At 33.6% G+C, this 20,412-nt stretch overlaps 1 protein-coding gene across 1 annotated transcript in view; it reads right to left on the bottom strand.

The window, feature by feature from the left end:
* Nucleotides 1-18,640, bottom strand: part of LOC118181532 (synaptogenesis protein syg-2-like) — a 349,639-nt gene extending 330,999 nt beyond the window's left edge. The window contains exon 1 of the mRNA XM_085814611.1: nt 18,275-18,640. The gene's annotated coding sequence lies outside the window, so the exon portion shown is untranslated. The remainder of the gene's footprint in view (nt 1-18,274) is intronic.
* Nucleotides 18,641-20,412: the final 1,772 nt, after the last annotated feature.

The following is a 20,412-nucleotide window of genomic DNA, read 5'->3' as shown; positions in this document are numbered from 1 at the left end:
CTTGATAAAGAATATCTGTTAAATTTCGACTGGTGTTTAACTTTGGATCTGTTAAAAATCCATCACCTGTAAGGGCTTGTTGCTATCGAGTGGATGATATCAGCGGTTTTTAAAGGATAGATTGTGCAGTGTGAATAAGGATTTGAAGAAACTTTTGATCAATAATTGTGCAGTGCACAATGCAAAATTTTATTTAGAGTATATTGGAGTTATATGCTTTCCATTGAAACATCGCCTTCCTTTATTTGACACCACGATCAAGGAAATATTGAAGCAATAAAAAGATATTCTGCTTGTGAGATGTGTGCTCAAATCTTTCATAACAGGAAAGATACGGACGCAAGTGCAAAAGAGAGAGGAAAACTAAACATTCTGGAATTTTGCATATGCTAAACATATTATCTGGAACCTCATATAAAATATTAAAACCCCAAACCCTTTCAAAGATGCCATCCTATAGAGTGATTAGGTTATTTTAAAGCGGGATAGAAGAAAAATGTTCAATGCCTTCGCCGGGACTCGAACCTGGACCTCTGGAATGCGCGCCGAATTACCGTTACAGCACGAAAATATGCTGAAAGGAGGGAAAAGTACCTTATAATTCTTCCAAACTTTCAAATTAAATAGAGAAAGGTAAACTAGATATGTTAGACAGCAAGTGCAACCGCTAAAAAATATAGTGCTTTGTAAAAATAAAATCATACTGAAGTGCTTCGTAAAAAAGGCTTAACTCTTTCGCATCGAAGTCGCCCGTAACGCCCGTTCATTCAGGCAACGGCAAACCGCCCCAACGCCTCGTTTATTTTCTACCTAGTTCTTTCCCCTCCACGATAGCGTATGGCTCATTGGTTTCGCGAGTTGTTAAAAGACATGTCAATCATTCTTTTGAAGCAAATAAAGGAGAAATACGGAAAGCTATTGACGTCCGCAGGTGCAATCCGGCCCTAAAGTGAAACTGCACACAATGGATGAAACCGCAGGGGAAAGGAAAACTATTCCAAGACAAATTCGTAAACACGGGCGTTTTCGATGTTTGTTGAAAACATATTTGTTCGTCTCTCGATGCGAAAGAGTTAAAGATAGTGTTGGTAACAAACTTAATAAATTTTATCCGGCGACGAACCCTAAATCATAGGCAGCTTACGCTGATTTTTTAAAAGATATTAGAAGTGAATTTTATGAAGCATTATACCATACAGACGTGAGATGGCTTAGCGTTAGGAAGATTTTGGACAGATTTCAAAATTTGATTGCTAAAATTTTAGTCGATTAAAAAGTTAACATCCTAAGTTGCAAACTGAGGAATAATTAAATTATTCTTCTTTTCTGTCACATGCTAACTTATTTTTGAAAGAACTAAACATACTATACTGGAAAGAAAATAGCAGTATGCTTTTACAGAAGGTCTTTCGCGCTTTATGGAAGATATTTTCTATTTAAATTTTCTCGTTAGCATTTTGAAATTAACATTTGGTATTTTTGACAGAAAATTTGACAGATTGTTTTTCGCTGGAATGCAGAATAAAAGATCTATTTCGGAGAAAACTCCTAAAATTGATAAATGGCTCGAAGGTTACGTAAATGCACTTTCCGGGGAATAATATTCGTAACGTAATATAAAACATAAGCCCCATCTTACCCTGCAGTTGTCCTGACTACATGATGCACTTAAAGACCCTTTTGGCTCGTGGTGAGATGTATTTTCTGCAATACAGGATTCATAAGTAATTTGATATTAATGTTTAGAAGCAGAGGCGAATTTTGCAATTAAGATCATAACATATGCGAGAGATAGTATGGACGGAATAATATAGACGAAATTTATAATCAGAGTTGCAGACTATTCTGTATTTTTCTCATTTAACATTACATAGTTTAACAACTCATAACTCGATATTTTTAAAATAGTCCGGGAATAACATGATCAGATTAAGTAGCGCCCTCTGTATATTCTTTATAAAATGTGTCTCGTGATCAAAATTCATACAGTTAGAAAGACTACCTTCTTTGATTCATGCTTCAAACTGATACTACGTGTACACGACCAGGAAAACTTGTGAGCAGCAGTTTTGGAACATCTTGCATTTATTATCAGAAAAAAAAAGCTAACTTAAGCAGAAAATTTCAACTTTAGATTAACACGATGATACGAGGGTTGCTACTTATATTTATGGCATAATAATGTAAACAAAATGTTTAGGACCGAAACTGGTTTTATTGCTTTTCAAAATACTTTCCTTGAAGATTAATACACCTTTTGCATGAGTTTGAACCAATTTTCGAAGCACCTTTTTCCACACCGATTAAGGTAGCTCCAAAACATGCGTTTTGAATGCATCGATCGCTTCTATTGCTGTCCCAAATAGCTGACAACGTAGTTTATTTTTGATGTGTGGGAATAAAAAATTCATTAGGTGCCAAATCAAGGCTGTACGGCTGATGACCCAACAATTCGATGTTATGGCCCGTCAAAAATTCCTTTGTTTGAGCCGATGTGTGAGAGCTCGCAGTGTCATGATGAAGAATGAATCGCCTCTTTTGCTTTCTTCAAATTTCTCCGATGACTTCTGGCAAATGGTCCTATACCATTCGGAATTGACCTTCCTTTATTGCTCTAACGTCTCTGTCGCCACGTGACCGGTAATGCTCAAGAAACAGGCAACCATTTCCTTCGATGTGCTTCAACCGCTAACAACTTTTGTTGGATTTGGCTCGTCTTGGTAAGCACATACAGTCGACTGGTGTTATGTTTAGGGCTCATATACATAGAGCCATGATTAGTTACCTGTGTAAATATCATACACAGCCTTTGATGCATTTTATTGCACCATTCGACACGAATCTTCTTTTGAGAGTTTGTGAGATAATGCGGGATCGAACACAAACAAATATTTTTAAAGCCATGTAATATTTTAAAGCCATGTAATATTTTAAAGCCATGTATGTGCTCATGTAATATCTTAATGATGATTTTCATACTAATGGCCGAAGATGCCTCAATCTCATGGTATGTCACATGATGATCTTGCTTTATCAGTTTAGGCACAGCATCGATATTTTGTGGCCCAACAACCCATTTTGGACGACGTTCTTGGAATTCATCCTGGAGCGAACGTCGACCACGATTGACTTCGTTATACGAATTTTTTACAGTGCTGTAGGATGGTGCTTTATTCCTGTAAAAATAATTACGTTCATCGAAGCACTCTTGTCTTATAATCCAAGTCGAAAGTTGTGAAAAATAATATCACGAAAATATACACGATCAGTTGCATTTTTTGCTCGAGATGAATTTTTCAGTTTGCTGTTAGCAATATAAATCACACTAAAATGGCAAAACTTCTGAAGAAGTTTTGGTTAAACATATCAAAATTTCGATTGGAATCGTCTGCTGTCGCCGAGCAACACTTACTGTTGCCAAGGCCAGAAATACAAATAGCAACTTTCGTCTCACATCTTGAGAAATGATGTAAGGAAATGCTGCTTTCGAGAAAATATGATGTAACTCTCTTTTTTCTAAAGTAAATTATTATATGGTGTTCTGGCCAGAATCCCATTACTTTAATATAAATAAATAAAAGAAATAAACAAATAGATGTTGACAAGCTTCACATGCGCTTACTTCAACTGCTAATTTTATTTATTGATTTATTATTCCTTCTGCGTGTTAAGCTATGAAATTTTGCCATACAGGCTCATTAATTCAATGAGGGAGGGTAATTCGAAACAGAAAACCCGGAATTGCTAATAGCTTCGTTAAAATATCAAAGCGAATGCAAGACGGACATTTTTTCTACAAATTAAACTTCAGCAACACTTATACATGTAAAAACAAAACACATAAAAAACATATAAAAGTTTGCTTATACAATTTGTACTTCAAAGAGGAATATGGGAGAATTAGAGGAATAAAGGAACTAAAGAGGTTTTCTGAGTAATATTGAAGAACATTAGCTGAAAGGATATCTAATGGATCAACATATCATTAGCGATGTAGTACATAGATTAATTTATTATTTTCAGTCACATCTTTCAAAATTTTAAGAGAAAATTCAAGCACTTCATTTACAAATGTCTTTTCTTTTTATATTTTAAGGGAGATGACACGCAGTCCTTAGAATATGAAGGCTGATATGTTTTCAGACGGTGTTACAATTTATAATATCAATTATAAATTGTAGCACCGTTTGAGTAAAGACCCCCTTGTCAGCCGTTAAAAATTTATTTTAAATTTAGATCATAAACAAGCTCTTTCAGTACTGAACAAACAAATTCATTAACAACAGAGAGAAAATAACGTTAACATTGAATTTTTACAGAGTCTAGGGTATGTTGGTATTAGAGGAAAGAAAAATGCAGAAACAGAGAAATAACTTTATTCACATTAACTGCAAAAATACTCCTAAAAGCATTGACAATAGAAACCAATTTGAAATACTTACTTTTGCAAAATATTGTTCTGGATAACAAACATTGAGGACACTAAGAAGGAAGAGGGGGGCAGTTTTCTACTTAAAAGTGCGTAGTGACAAGATGCAGTACAAGGAGCGGGGAGGATTTACGTAGAACCTTGCTTTATCGTTCCTTCAACAACCGTTTTCTAGCATACATCATTCACTATTTTTGATCCAATACCTTTAAACAATATATTGTTACGAATTTGGTATTTAAAAAGCTAATGTTAGTTCAATTATAAATTAAATGGTTTTATTTCTCGCGCAGTGCAGCGCGTGACGAATATTAAAAGAAAGCTAAGCCGGAAAATTGAAAATACAAGAGCGCGTGCATTAAATAAATAAATATCTCTTTTTGATTTCGAGAAAGTACTGGAAAATTCTAGCGCGTGATTTTAAAAGCTTATAAAAGGAGGAAAACATCTCAGTTCGTAGTAGTTGCTTAGTTTGTTGTTGTTTAGAAAACTACTGTTGTTGATTGTAGCGAATTCGCGGATTTGCGTTCTTTAGCTGTTTTGAATTACGTTCTATTGGATATTTGAGTAGTATTGTAATACTGCATGATAATTTGAGAAAATTTAAGCATTTTTGTTGTGATAATAATAAATTTTTGTTCATTTTTCATCGGACTTGTGCATTCATTTCATAACGAACCCGTACGCACGCAACAAATTTTTGGTGTCAGAAGTGGGATTTGAATGCCAATAACAAGAGCGATGGAAGAGCAATTAAGGCAGTTAATATCAGCCTTTGCCTCATTTAAAGAAGAAATTAAAGAGGAAATGAAATTGGGCCAGGAAATGAAATTGGGCCAGGAATCCGTTAAGGACGAAATGAAAGCCGTTCAAGCTGGTCAAGAAGAAATGAAAAGAGAAATTACTTGCATAATAGAAAATAAATTTGAAGCTATGGAAGGCAGAATTGACGCAGTTGAAAATAAAGTTGGACATATTGAAGAAAAAGTTTCTTCCGTAAAAGATCATATTGAAGAAAGAGTTTCTTCGGTGAAAGAAGAAATAGAAGAAAGAGTTTCTTCTGTAAAAGAACATATAGAAGGGAGAGTTTCTGCTGTGGAGGAACGAATTGAAGGAAGAGTTTGTGCCGTCCAACACCAAATCGAACAACAAATTGATGATAAGGTTTCTGCAGTAGCCAAAGAAGTGGATATTTTAAAGAAATTCGTAGCGACGGCAGGGAATAATAGTGATGGTTTTAAATTCTTACCGATGCCTGCTCGTTCCGTTCTGAAACTATCTACATATGATGGGAAGACCTCCTGGCAAGTGTATAAGACACAATTTTCTATCGTGGCAGATGCGAATGGATGGGATTCCCAAGCTAAGGCCTGTCATCTCGCCGCTTCTCTGAGAGCAGACGCAGCGGATATCCTGCAGACGCTTCCCGAAAATCAAAGGCTAGATTTCGAAGCTCTATCCGGCGCATTGGAGCTGCGCTTCGGCGTGAAATGTTTAAAAGACTACAGCAGGCTCCAATTAAAATCTCGTCAACAGAAGCCTACCGAAACACTTCAGGAGCTCGCCGCGGATGTTGAAAGGCTGTCCCATCTCGCCTTTTCGGAATGCCCGACAGAAACAAGGGAAATCCTGTCCTTACAATACTTTATCGACGGCATCCGAGATACTGAAATACAGAAAGCTCTTCGAATGGCAGATGTAAAGGACATAAAAAGCGCTCTGTTGTACGCCATGAAGTTCGAGGCAGCCCAGCAAGCAACTAGTAGAGATCGCTACCCAGTTAGAGCTGTGCGAGTCCATGAGCCAGTGGATCAACTGATGGCTCGTTTAGATGATTTAGCCAGACAAGTCGAAGATTTGATACGGAGTAGGAGCGAGAAGAAAGTGGCTCTAAGGTGTTGGAGATGTGGTAGTGAAGGTCACCTAAGACGGAATTGCAGAACACCCCAGGGTACGGAATATAAAGCAGATGATTTTACCAGACAAGTCAGTGGCTTGAGACGGAACATAAGTGAAAAGAAACTAATTCTAAAATGCTGGAACTGCGGAGTTGAAGGCCACATACGAAGAAATTGCAGAACATCCCGAGGTACGGAAAATAAGACCATTTCCCAGCAACGACGCAGTAAACACATTAGTGACCATATCGAGGAACGGAGGTTGTCAGATAATGAAAAACCTTGTTTTAAAGCGCTTAAAATTTATACAGTGAGTGGCAACAGTAACGGAATGTCCATTAATGGGAATATCGATGGAGTTCCTTGCGATATGATCATTGACACAGGAGCTAATGTTACCATCATTAGGAAAGATTTAGCTGAACAGTTTAAAGATAAACTTATTTGGACGCCATCCTGTGTTACCCTTCAGACTGCGTCTGGTGATAAGATCGACATAACTGGGAAGTTAAACGTAAACATCACGTTTGGAAGTGCCGCCTACCATCACACGGCTTATGTGGCGGATATCACAGATCCATGCATACTCGGATTGTACTTTTTAAGGAAATACAATTTTTCCTTAGACTTCAAAAACAACAAACTGCTTTCAGCATCTGGTGACATGACTATCCATCCTCAGAAGAGATCCTCACTTGGAAATGCCGACGCCTCGACCGAACACCCAGCTCGGGAAGCCGCCGAAATCATGCTAGGGTCGAAAAGAAACGCAAGACTACCAGCTATTTTCCATCTCAGAAGCTCTTCGGTCGAGACCTTCGTCTGCCTTGTGACTGCCTGTTTGCTCGCCGTACGGATGCGCCTTCATCGCCTGAGGAACACATCCAAAATGTCCAGGCCCGGTTTGAGGGGATGCACCGTTCTGCACGAAAGCGAGTCAACTTGGCGACGGAGAAAGTGAAGACCAGATGCGACACAAGAGCTACTAGACAGAGATCCAACAAAGGAGACAAGGTGTGGTTGTGGAACCCAATTCAACGAAAAGGACTGAGTTCTAAATTACAGTCACCTTCGGATGGTCCATATACAGTGCTGAACACGAATGACGTCGTGGTTCGGATCCGTGAGTCTTCGAACTCTTACGACAGGTTAGCTTATTACTATGGCCATAGTACATAATGTAAATAATTGTAAATAGTATAAGACCATGGTCCATTTTGTTTTTAAATGTGTATTTGATTTGTATTTGATAGCATTTGATTTGTTTTATGTATTGCATTTATTGTTCATGTTGTTTATTATTGTAATGTAATGCTTATTAATGCATTTATGCCACAGTTGTAAGTTTAGCTTCCTGTCCAGGGATTGTACTGCCCGGGACGTGCAGTCCTTGGGAAGGGGGCAGTGTTACGAATTTGGTATTTAAAAAGCTAATGTTAGTTCAATTATAAATTAAATGGTTTTATTTCTCGCGCAGTGCAGCGCGTGACGAATATTAAAAGAAAGCTAAGCCGGAAAATTGAAAATACAAGAGCGCGTGCATTAAATAAATAAATATCTCTTTTTGATTTCGAGAAAGTACTGGAAAATTCTAGCGCGTGATTTTAAAAGCTTATAAAAGGAGGAAAACATCTCAGTTCGTAGTAGTTGCTTAGTTTGTTGTTGTTTAGAAAACTACTGTTGTTGATTGTAGCGAATTCGCGGATTAGCGTTCTTTAGCTGTTTTGAATTACGTTCTATTGGATATTTGAGTAGTTAAAAGATAACTACTGTGAGATATTGTAATACTGCTTGATAATTTGAGAAAATTTAAGCATTTTTGTTGTGATAATAATAAATTTTTGTTCATTTTTCATCGGACTTGGGCATTCATTTCATAACGAACCCGTACGCACGCAACAATATTTTATTACCGCAAGCTATCGTTCTACGAACTATGGTTTTATTGCATTAGTCGGTAATATTTCGCCTAGGAATTGCTCAGGGGAAAATTTAACGCGTAACTCTTTAATAATAAGTTATTATTCGTGTTAAGTTCTCTTTAGACTATGAACCTGGCAACACAGTACTACAATACCACTTTAAACATGACTCTCAACTCTACGTCTGCGTTGCGTTAGCGCTATCTCCAAATGCTATTTGGTTGCACATTTATTTCTATCAGTTTTCTATCCTTAATATTTATTCCTTTTAATTTTCAGAGATTTTAGAATTAGTTTTAAGTTTGATTCATAAATTATTATGCCGCGTTCAGAGGACGGTATAAAATGCATAAATGGTTTAAGCTGAGCTGCGTTGCCAGGCAATCAGCCTGTGCAACGTCACAAATCTAGTTTACGGCACTTGGCATAAAGTTTGAAGTTTTCAACTTTATGCTGACTTGGGGTAAGCGTCGACCAATCAGAGCGAACGCGCGAAACCTGAATGGGAAAACAGACAGGGAAAGCTGTAGACATAAATCCACGCATACGCAAATTTAAGCTTCCCTTTCTCAGTGAGTGCGGCTTAGACCCTTTGTCTCAGGTGTGGACGGAATTCCCACAGTTTTATTAGCTGTGACTATGCATCTGTGATATTTACGGAGAATACATGAAGAAGGATAAATTGAAAAAGAAGTAGCCCGACTTTCACTTTAAATTGCAAAAACTTGCATAAATTTAATTTTTTTGGGGGGAAGGGACCTAATGTGGGAGCAACTCCAACCGTAAAATCCTTTTAAGTCTCGAAAATCGCTTTTAGTTGTAGCAGAATTCAGCCAAGGCAAGATCAGTATGAAAATGTTTTGCTAAAAGTAGATTTTTAATATAGTGCATTTCTTTTTAAAGTAAGGTATGTTATTTACTTATAGTTTATTTGTTTGTAATACGTATCTCAAAATTATTTGAGAGTTAACCAGAAATCCACATTTGATAGAATAATTATGTTTAAAAAATTCAAATCCCCGAGCATCGATAGTATGATGCTTTGGAGGAGAGATTTTCACTGTCAAAATATATTTGGAAATTAATGTTTCCCAGTAATGGAATTTCTTTAAATTCAACAATTAGAAACGAAATTTGAAATTCGCTGTCTAATAATTCTACAAAGCAGGCATGGGCACAAAATAATTTGCAGTTCTCTTATTTTACTAGTTATTTAATCATACAAGCAAGTCACAGCGCAACGTATTTCTGCGAACATCAAAAATTGAGTTTAAGGAAAGCTTGAATTTATTTCAGGCTAAGGAATTAAGTGTAATCTAAAAACATCTACTAAGAATTATGAAAAAGTAAATGACTTGAAAATTTATATTATTATCATATGCTTCAAAATATTTTATATAATATTAATTCTAAGAAATGAAATTAAAAAGGTTTTAAATTATTATACTTTATTACACTGTTTAAATTATTGCATTAAAGCAATGTTCCCAAGAAAGAAATACCCCAAGTAGCACATGCCGTAGCAAAGACGTTGCAAACTGGTCCAAGAGTTTGCAAAGTGGTCGTAGTAACGTCTTTGATACGTCATGTGCTACTTGGGATTATAGATTCCAAAGAAACACCATATTTTAACTTTCATGCTGTTTTTCAAAGAATATTTTTTAAAATACCTTCAAAAGAAATATACACAATTTCAAGCTATATCATTTTCTCGACATTTGCTTTTGTCATTGGTACGCTATAATATCATAAGCAAAATCTGAAATAATGAATTTCTTATTAATTAGGTATCAACGTTTTTGTATCTCATATTAATTTTAATTACTAAAAGCAGATAGTAATTTCATTATGTTTTCTTAAATCCATTTTTGCTCATATTTTCTAGTAAAACAAGCGCTTTTAATTCTAAATCTGTGCTCACCTCAGTTTCAGTTTACCAGAGTTTAAACAAACGAATTAAAAATTACACACATTATTTTGAAGGCATAATGGCTAAAAATGTTTGACTATTTTAGTTCTGTCATTTATATTTTTATTTCTTTCCTCTATACTATTTTTCAGTAAACAGCAATACAAATAATTGCAATGTTTTACTTCCTTGTACGAAATAAAGGAAGTATTGTAATCGTGAAAAGTTTCGGGTTATAATATTTCACTGGAAATATCTATTTTCACCGCTCTCGAATCAAATTCAACGATGTTTTCGCATGACATCTGTCAGTACGACAGAATAATGGACTCTTTTTCCCCAAACGGATTTTAAATGAATTTTAAATGGATTCAGAACAGCGTTTTGTAAGGATTATGTTAATTTTATTAAGAGTTAAATTTTGAGTTAAGCATCCTTTCCTATCGATTCTTAATTTCAACTTACTACTTCCGGCCAGAACGTAGTTTTAGAAGCAGATCTGAATGCTAATGAGGAAGAGCGGCATATAACCGCAAAATTCTTCTGTCTTAGTGAGAGAGATACCAGATACTCTGCCTGCACGCGTCCGCCGCTTTAGGCTCCCGTAAGCCATTAATTACAAATTAATTCGGCAGTACTTTAGGCCCACGACAGCTTCGCATTCAATTAACGTTAAGGGGCCAACTCTATTAGAATCTTGATAGCTTTGGCTATATTTCTTTAGTTAAGGTTAGTTTAGTTTAAATCTTAAATTCAAGCCCAAGTGTCGGCTTTATTGTACAACTCCAAGACGGAGTTTTGTTAAACTTTAATTTTAATAAGGGTTATTTTACCCTGTCAACTTACCACTTCCGGCAAGAACGTAGTTTTAGAATCATGTCTGAATGCTAATGAGGAAGAGAGGTATATAACCGCGAAGTTCTTCTATACTAATGAGAGAGATACCAGATATTCTGGCTGCACGCGTCCGCCTTTTTATGCTACACTCTCGTAAGCTATTATTACGCTCGACCATACTTCAGGCCCTTGATAGCTTCGCATTCAATTAGCGTTAAGGGGCCAACTCTGTTAGAATCTTGAACAGCATTATCACATCATCTTGCTTCCGCTATATCTCTTTAGTTAAGATTACTTAACTAAAGTAACTAAAGATAAGTAATTCTTAGTTTCTTAAGTTCAAACCCAAGTGTCGGCTTTATTGTACAATTCTAAGACGGAGTGTTCTTAAACATAAATTAGAATAATAAAGGGTTGTTTTACCCTTCTATCATGTTGTTTCCTGTCACAAGAACTCAAGCGATTATTCGCTTACTAGTTCTTAAGATTTTTTCACTTTCAACTGTAACTTAGAATTACACAGTAGGGAATTCTACAGTTTTTTGTTGACGTTTGTACCTACATATATATGTACGTTTCTCACATAACTCAAAAACAGGTTTTCTCAGAACTCTGAAATTTTGTAATGGGACTGCTATAACATGTGAGATTGTTTTTTCTTGCATGTTGGTAAAGTTTGCATTTTTTGCTTTAAAAGTGATAGAATTCTGTTGTTCTTATGTTTTGATTAAGGTTTTCTGTTCTGATTAAGGTAAATGAATTTAGTTATTCTGCATGCAGTAGTTGTAGAATTTTCAATAATTTGTTCAAGTGTTGCAATGTTTACCCGACGTTTTTAACAGTTATCTTTAGTTAAAGCTACTTTCCTGTCCATCCTAATTTCAGCTTAAAATTTCCTACCAGAATGTGTTTTTAGATTCGCGTTTAGTTCAAGCCTAATTGGAGGCTTTATATCCTGAGACAGGGGCCATCTGTTGAACTATTATTTTGAGCAATAAAGGGTAATTAACTGTTCTCCATTTTACGTCTTTGTTCCTCCACTAAAGCGATTATTCGCTTAGCTGTTCATTAGGTTCCAACGCATTTAGCTATTAAATAAAAGGGTGAAACTCCACAGTGTTACTAAGTCTAACGTAGTCGCCATTTGTTACATTTGAAACTCTTTAGTGGAATAGCTCGTTCTGTTTGTGCACCAGCTTTAGTGTCTTTTTGCCGAGTGGGACCAACAGTAAACATTCAGTTCTGGGCACCAAAAATTATGTCTTCTTGTCCGCTGGACGAATTGTCTGTTTTTGCGTAGAAACTCTAATTTTAATTGAAAAATTGTCGCCGGCCAAACGTTTTGTGCACAGAAATATCTGCCTGTCTGCCTAATGTTAATGAATTTAAACACTTAAATTAAAATTAAGTTAAATGTAAACATTCTTCTAACTGTTTTTAACTGTATTTGATGTTTTATGTTTTCTATATTTTACTATTTTCAATGAAGATGTTTTCAGTTTTATGCGTTTTTGCTTTGCCGCGAAGTGAGAACTGAATTACTTACTGAAGTGAGAAATATATATCCAATGAAATTCGAGGAAATAAGTTTAAATGAAATGCAGCAAAAACGTGTATAATTTAATAGGCCATAAGAGGAAGTCGTGTGGTGTCTACATCAATTTTTTTACTTTTTATTTTCGGCTAAAAAATGTGCACAATTTTTTTATTTAAGGAATACATTCTTTGGAAAACTGCATAAAATGCATTTGAACAGAATTTTTTATGAGATTTCTTTGAAATACCTATAGCTAACAGTTGACAGTTTTATATAGGGTGTTTGATGAAGTAGTTTATAAAGCCTTATTTTCAAAATTATGTATCCTATTCCGAAAAGTGTAGTTACAGTTGCAAAATTTCTCAAAAAATGATGCATAGCGTTATAAGAACAGATTCGGCACTAGAGGTACGATATGCTTTGAAAATCGCAAAATTGAATTTTTTAGATCATATTCGCAAAACGAAATATCCGGCTATTAATGTATTTATTACACTTTGAATAAATTAAACATAATTTCCATAATTTTGCGCGTAAAATTTATGACGGTATTGCAAAGAAATTTTGGTGATTGGAAACTAAATATACTCTAAACATTTCTCCAGATTTTTCTCAAGATTTAGGGGGCAGCTGCGAAACTAAAAATGTTCGTTTTCACAAATCATGGTTCTGTATTATGTAAAATATAACTATTTAATAATTGTGGAGTTAGTCGTAGGGAAAAAATACCCATACTAAACTAATTTTGAAAGTAAACATTCGGGTCGTTTGCTTTGACGCACCAGTGAATATTATAGATATTTTTAATAGCAGTTTTTCCCGTACGAAGATCATATTAGAATTTCAAATTTGACTTTTCATAACCGTTACATCATTAATCTCCTCATAATAGTGTATCGCTTCTCACAGAATATATTCTGTCTTTAAAAAAATTTCTCTTTTATCCTCAGAAACTCCGTCATTGGAAGTACATGTTAAAAATAATTTTTCTCCCGAACAAACTTATGTATAATAAAATAAAATCTAAATAAACCTATAAACAAAATTAATTACGTAACTATTTTCAAGCAAGTATACGATAGTAAATGAAAAAAAAAATTATGTCAGGTTTTCTTAAAAATTATTTATATTACATCCGAAGGGGGCGTTTTTTCATTTACATACACACACAGACATTTCGAGAGCATTTGGGCTAAAAATATTTTAAAGCAGAGTATCTTTAGAATTACCGACAGACAGTCTCGCGCGCTGGAGATAAAAATTTACTTTTTTGTACAGTGTCGCTACTGCTTGCTTTGAAATCACTGATTTTTTTTAATCAAAATTTCGTTAAAGTTTCAAAATTAGGAAATAGGTAATAAAACAAATTTGAAATTCAAGATTTGGGTTTCCAGGCGCCCATATTTCGGTGGAGCACTACGTTATGCAAAATCTGATGATTCTAGGTAACTTTGTTTTCCATAGTATGAAAAATATACTTACATTCAAGAAGATTTTTTCATTATTTAATTTTTTCAAACTAGTATAATACAGGGCGATAATATTTGGCGGCAGCAATTTGAAAAGTGATACAGCCGTTTATAGAGATTCGACGTAAAATGTCGTTTCCAGACTAATAGCCCTTTTGGGCTAATAAAAAAAGAAAACTCAGACACGTTTTGGGGATTTCTTTCCCTTTGCCTATGTACAGTACGGGAAAAAGGGGGGACTGTTATGTATCTCACGTTGTACTAGGCCGTTTCACGAAATTTAAATTTCGTTTTTCATGTCTCGAAAACGCGGCTTAGAGTATATATTAGATTTCAATAGTAATATAAATATATATATATATATATGTAATAATAAAATTCCATAGTCAAGAATACACTTAAAATTCTAACTGTATGTTATTTTCATTTTTTAATGGCGACGGTCTCTTATTTAAAAGCACGTGGAATTAAATCCATATCCCCGTAGTCAAGTTGTTTTTCCCGCCTATTTCTACACGTACAGTTATAGAATGTTCTGGAGATATTTAAAGCGAACTGGAATGGGTGACGAGACTGACGCCATTTCTTGGAACCTCCGCCTTTCCAGAGGCTATAAAAGGACTCACAAAGGAATATCGGTGTCTTTTCTTTAATGTAACGTTGCAGTAAACTTCATACAAAAAGTTGTTAGTAATTCTTTTTTATTTACTCCGGAAATTTGAATTTGTGTAACTGCTATTTCTCCTTACCAATAATAAATGGATCCTGTTTTTTAAACTTATCGTCTGATAATTTAAGCTACCACTACATCTATATTTTTTCACCAATCTATTTATTCCGGACAAAAGCTGGTACATCACATATATATATAACACTATATATATATATAGCAATAATATAACGGAGTTACAATTCCTGCTTTTTAAGCACGAAGAGTATGTATAAGAAAATATTTTATAAACTATTGCAATTTTTTAAAAATCTAATATAAAAAAAATAATATTAGATTGTGCTCATATCTGATACAATTGATATAGTCCCTTGTAATAATTTTTACAATAAGCTGTTTAGAAAGAAATCGAATAGAGTGAAACAATGCAATATAAAATTTAAGAAAATTAGCTCCGGTCTCCGTTTCTTTCCAAGTTGTCCTGCTCTGTGTGTCTTTACTGGGTTTCTTTTACAGCTACATTGATGTAAATAGATTGATTTGTTTGTTTTATTTATATATATGATTTCTTTCCACGGTAAATGTATTCCACAGTGTATTTCGGTTTATCTGCAGTGAAATGGAATATGAACTTAATCTTCACTGACATATAAGTGAAAATACTTTGCTTTTAGATAAGCCTAATTATCCTCATTCTTCTTTTAATGTCCTTCAGCTATTGTTTCTACTATTAATGCCAGAATTTTTTTCTTTATTCCTTTCACATATTTCACACCCATTAATGTCAGAATTGCTTTTCTTTATCCCTTTCACATATTCATACCCATTAATTACTTAACCAGAAAATTTTTCATTTTTGGAAACCAATTTAAAAATTCTTACGTAGCTTCTTATCTTCCATGAAATTATTGCAGATTTGGTTACCGTATGTTTGAAAGATGTTTTTCTTCTGAAATAGTTGCGAAATGAGAAAAACAAAACAAATTTTCTTTTTTAAAAATAAATGAAGGAAAATCTAGCTGTCATGCTTGCAGGCAATGCAAGACAACTGCGTGCTCTTAGAGACATCGATTAATTTGAAATTTTCTACACTGTCGGAGTTGAAAACATAAATGGTAAAGCGAAATGATCATTTTTATCGCATCATTATGAATAAAAGGGTGACAGTTTCAAAAGAGTGTATTTGAGCGAAAAATTGAACGGAAATTTTGAAAGAAGAGACTATTATAAAGAAAATGAAGAAATATGATATAAGTAACATAAAACTGATAAATTCATACTCACTGATTTATTATGAATTGTGATATAATACTCATTGGAAGATAACGAAGAGGTTTCAAATTAAAAAGTACGATATTAATATTTCAGAAAATAAAAAATGTAAGAATAAATACAGGATAAGGGATAGAGAAGGGACGATATTGATGAGCCGATTATTGAAGTAGCGATAATAATAGTTAACTATCACAAAATTCGTGGTTATTTTGTTCGATATTTTTCTGAAACGATTTCTCATATGTTAAGGGTACACCTTATAATCCAATACGCGTTATCTCACAAGATTACATCATAATCAGAATGCTTAAAAATTATATACGAAATGGTTGCTGCTGGAAAAGAATGAACTTATTGAAATGTTTTCATGCACTTCTTTTTAGGTGTACATAGAACTCATAAACTTTGCCTAGGCCGCAGCCATCAAATTTATGTACAGTACATTAAATTAATAAATCGTTTTATTTTCCGTTTTGCAATATATAGGACATATAAATATTGCTTTGGCCGCAGCCCACTAAACTGGCGGCCTTGCTCGTTATCATCATTTTAAGAGCTGAAAGACAATTTTCAATATCGAAAAAATTTCCAATAAACTGGAAGATCTCACTTTCTTTAATTGTGCATTGTTTAAGTAAAAAATAGCGAAGGCAGAACTTTTTTTATTGAATAAGCTAGTATCTAACTTATATGATTATACTTTCAAACAAATTAAAATCAGTATTTAATAATAAAACATTTTGTTCAAGTCCGACCGTGATAAAAATATAAATTCACGTTTGAAGCAGACTTCTGCATTTCAAGTACTTCTAAGGCACTGGAAATGTGTATTTATGACTTCTTAAATTTTCTGAATATTTGAGCGTCAAAATCTATCGAATGTAAACTGTATTTCCAATATCCAATAATTTTAGTAAATTCTCAAGCATATTTCATAAGATAACAACATAAGCCTTCCTTCATCAGTAGAAAATTATTATACAGGTTAAGCTGAAAAAAACGAGCTGGCTTTTTTTTTTTTTTTTTTTTAATGGCTACGAATATGGCTGACTTTTACCAATTAGTCAAGTTTCCGATGGTACAAAGTCTCTATATGTTCTTTAGAATGTCTACTGAGAATATAACTTAAAAATTAGAACTAACAGTTTCTTCTAAAATTTAACATTGATTCACAGAGAAACGTAAATTAATATACCATTTTTTCTTGAATATGAAATCTTTGAATGAATCTCCCTTTTGCTCTGAATTTGCATTGACATTAATTTAGCACATGTGCGTGTTATATCAAGTGAACAGAATACTGTCTAGTATCAGAGAAATAGAGTTATGAGATTTAAAAAAGGGAGATCATTATAAACCAATGATGACTATTATCAGTGCTCTGGAAATCATTTGCATATTTTATGTTAACTTTTTTTATTCTAGTATTCTATTTCAAATTCTAGTTGAGAGTCATGACAAATATGTTAATATCTAGTGTATCTACCAGTATTAATCTTAATATCTGATGTATAAATCTACCAAATTCAACTGTGATTTTTTCACTGTCAGTAGATAATTAGAACTTCCTTACACTGACTTTCCTAAAATTTCTAAAAAACTTTTCAGATATTCAGGACAAAAATAAATGTTTAAATTCAAGACATATAGGTCATTCGTAACACCAATGTATATTTATCATATGAAATAATTTAAAATACATATATATTTCGCATTTTGTTAGAATTTTTTTATTCCTATAATTTTATATTAAAATTTTGTTTAAATATTTTCAGTTCCTATTGTACTTTAATCTGAAAATATATCTATTTCTGAAAAGCACAACCTAATATTTAAAGTTTCATAAAATTAATAATGCACGAAAATACGTTACTTCACATTGCTGTTGAACTGTAATGATTTTAATTAGCACTATGTTTTTCATATGCATTTGAAAGAACGTGAAGTAAATTAAGCTGAAGGAAAATATAAATTGCCAGTGTGAAATGGTGTCATTAATATTTCATATGCTAATATCGCTCATTGTATTTCATTAAGTTGCAAAACTTACTAGTAACATAAATACTCTGAAATAAGAATAATATTTTTAAGCAATGTAATGCAACTGACAGCAACTGTTAAACTGAATTTCGCCCTTGCCAGATACAAAGAATCTGATTAAAAATATGCAGGAAGTTTAAAATTAAGCAATACTCAATATGAGGTTACCAGTCAATTTCAACATTTTAGAAAAAATCAACTCTCCTTTAATATTGAATTTTGTCTAATTCTAAAAATAAAACTCTTAATACATAAATTAATACTTAAAAATACAAAACGAACTATTACCTGCATGGATAGTGTTTCAAGAATCATTCACTGTATTTTTGTGGACAGAAATATTCCGACTTTCAGTGATAATAAAATTTATACAACAAATGTTCTTTCCATAGTAAGGTCATTCATATGATTTCAAGGAAATTTATTTTCTCTTAATGTAACTGTAAAGAGTTTTTTTATCAATTAAAGTTTCGTAAACAAAGGAAAGGAGTCGGGGCTTTTCCCCTTTGAATTCTCTTTCTGGCAAATATGGATCAAATTCGCGAAAAACGCGGAAAAGCAATGGTGTGCTTTTAGCTCCTGTTTATGCGGCGCGCTGATGCTTCTAGTGGGAAGAGTTAAGTCGTAACTTTCCCGAGCGAAGATAAAGCAGGATACCCACAAGTCTCTTGTATGCTTGTGGCAGAAGGCTCATTTCTCTTGTCAGTTGCGAAAGATCGAATCTGTGCTGTGGTTGGTCGAGATGACTAGAGCAGTGCGCGGTCTAGCGGTGGCCAACTATTGGCTGAAAGCAAACCAGCGGCAAATTGGATACAGCTTGCTTTCATCGATTTTTGTCACTGAATAGTTTTTTTCTTTCTCTCCAACTTTCTACATTTTCTTTATTTTCGTTAAGTTGCGCGACGAAAACTATCGATAAAACGCAAATTTACATAACCGTGTTTCTAAAATACTCTCAACATTTTAGAATTTTGTGGTAACAGGAGATATCGATAAAATGCTTTCTAGTTAAGGCGTTCAGTTGTAATTATTTCCCACAACATAGCAGTCATTTCAAATGTATTTCAATCATATTTAAGTATCAACAGTTTTTAGGTGCAAATTAAAAAAAAATAATAATAAATATATCAAAAATTGGCATAGGTGGAAAATGCCAACGTTTTAAAGTCAAACGTATATAAAACATATTTGGGTACTATTCGAAGGCCGTAAAAAATCGCCAAACTATTGTTGATGCCAATGCTGCCAAAAATAATTGCGGCAACCCTAATAATTGCGACAAGAAAGGAAGTATAATAGTAAATAACTATTTAAGATTGATGTTTTAATTTAGATGAAAGGTTAATTTCATATAGTAATACTTTTTTATTATTATAATTTATACGAAAAAGGCTAAACATGATTGAATAAGAGTAAATTATTTCAGCTCATTATTATAATTTATATAAAAAATGCTAAACATAACTGAATGGTTGCCTGCATCGCTATTTTTCTCTCGACTTACCGCTAAAGCATAATTTCATCTCGTTGGTTGTTCAAACGTAATTTTCTATAATGAATGATGCCTTTTCTTTGAAAATATTCTCGGTAAAGTGCAGAATCGCTCACTTATTTGTTTGCCGTTTTTTACAAGGGTAAAAACAATTGGATTTTTGTCAATATTCTGTTACTTTTTAAGTGAAAATAGGTCGATGTGTACATAGATAAAGTCAAGGGTGTGAGCAGTGCCATTTTGTGCAATTCTAGGATTTTTTTTTTAAGTGAAAATAGGTTGATGGGCACATAGATACCGAGTATGTGCAATTCTTAAAAACGCGTCAAGCAGTCAGTAAGTCTGCACTTTACCCAAAATTATATTGCCGAGTTTTCGTCATGGGCAATTCCCAAATTGTTAAATCCATAGGATATCAAAAAAGGATTTAAAATCAAAAAAGGATTTAAAAATTAAACTAGTATTTCAATGGCGTTTTAAGAAATATAGAACTATATAAACTTACGCAACCTGAAATCAGCGCGTACACTAGATTTGGCGCGCTATTAAATGGGCGCGTTTGCTAGATTTGGCGCTTTTGCGCGTACATTTTCGCTGCACTTTTTTCACAGCCCTCGAAACCGAATAGTACCCATATTTGTTTAAAATATTTTTAATTCCATCGTTAGATTAGTTTAAAGTGAATATATATTTTTATCTGAAAAGAAGTAAATAAGGTTAACCATAACTCACTAAATTTATTAAAAAAAAAATTGTGTAGTTTTAAGATTTGCAATAACAATTTTAACAATTGTTTTAACCATATTTGTAATAAAATAACCTTAGACATATCTTTACTAGCAAAATCTTCAGAAGCGGAAACTTATTTTTTTTTTTTTTTTTTCATTAAGCCTTGTCATTACGCATTAACACAATAAGTAATTTTGCTTTCAAA

The sequence above is a fragment of the Stegodyphus dumicola genome, chromosome 4, assembly GCF_044657685.1.
Source record: "Stegodyphus dumicola isolate Sdum_Otavi_A_Nest chromosome 4, ASM4465768v1".
NCBI lineage: Eukaryota > Metazoa > Arthropoda > Arachnida > Araneae > Eresidae > Stegodyphus > Stegodyphus dumicola.
Note: the sequence above shows the minus strand (reverse complement) of the source record. Positions and strands in the feature narration are given on the sequence as shown.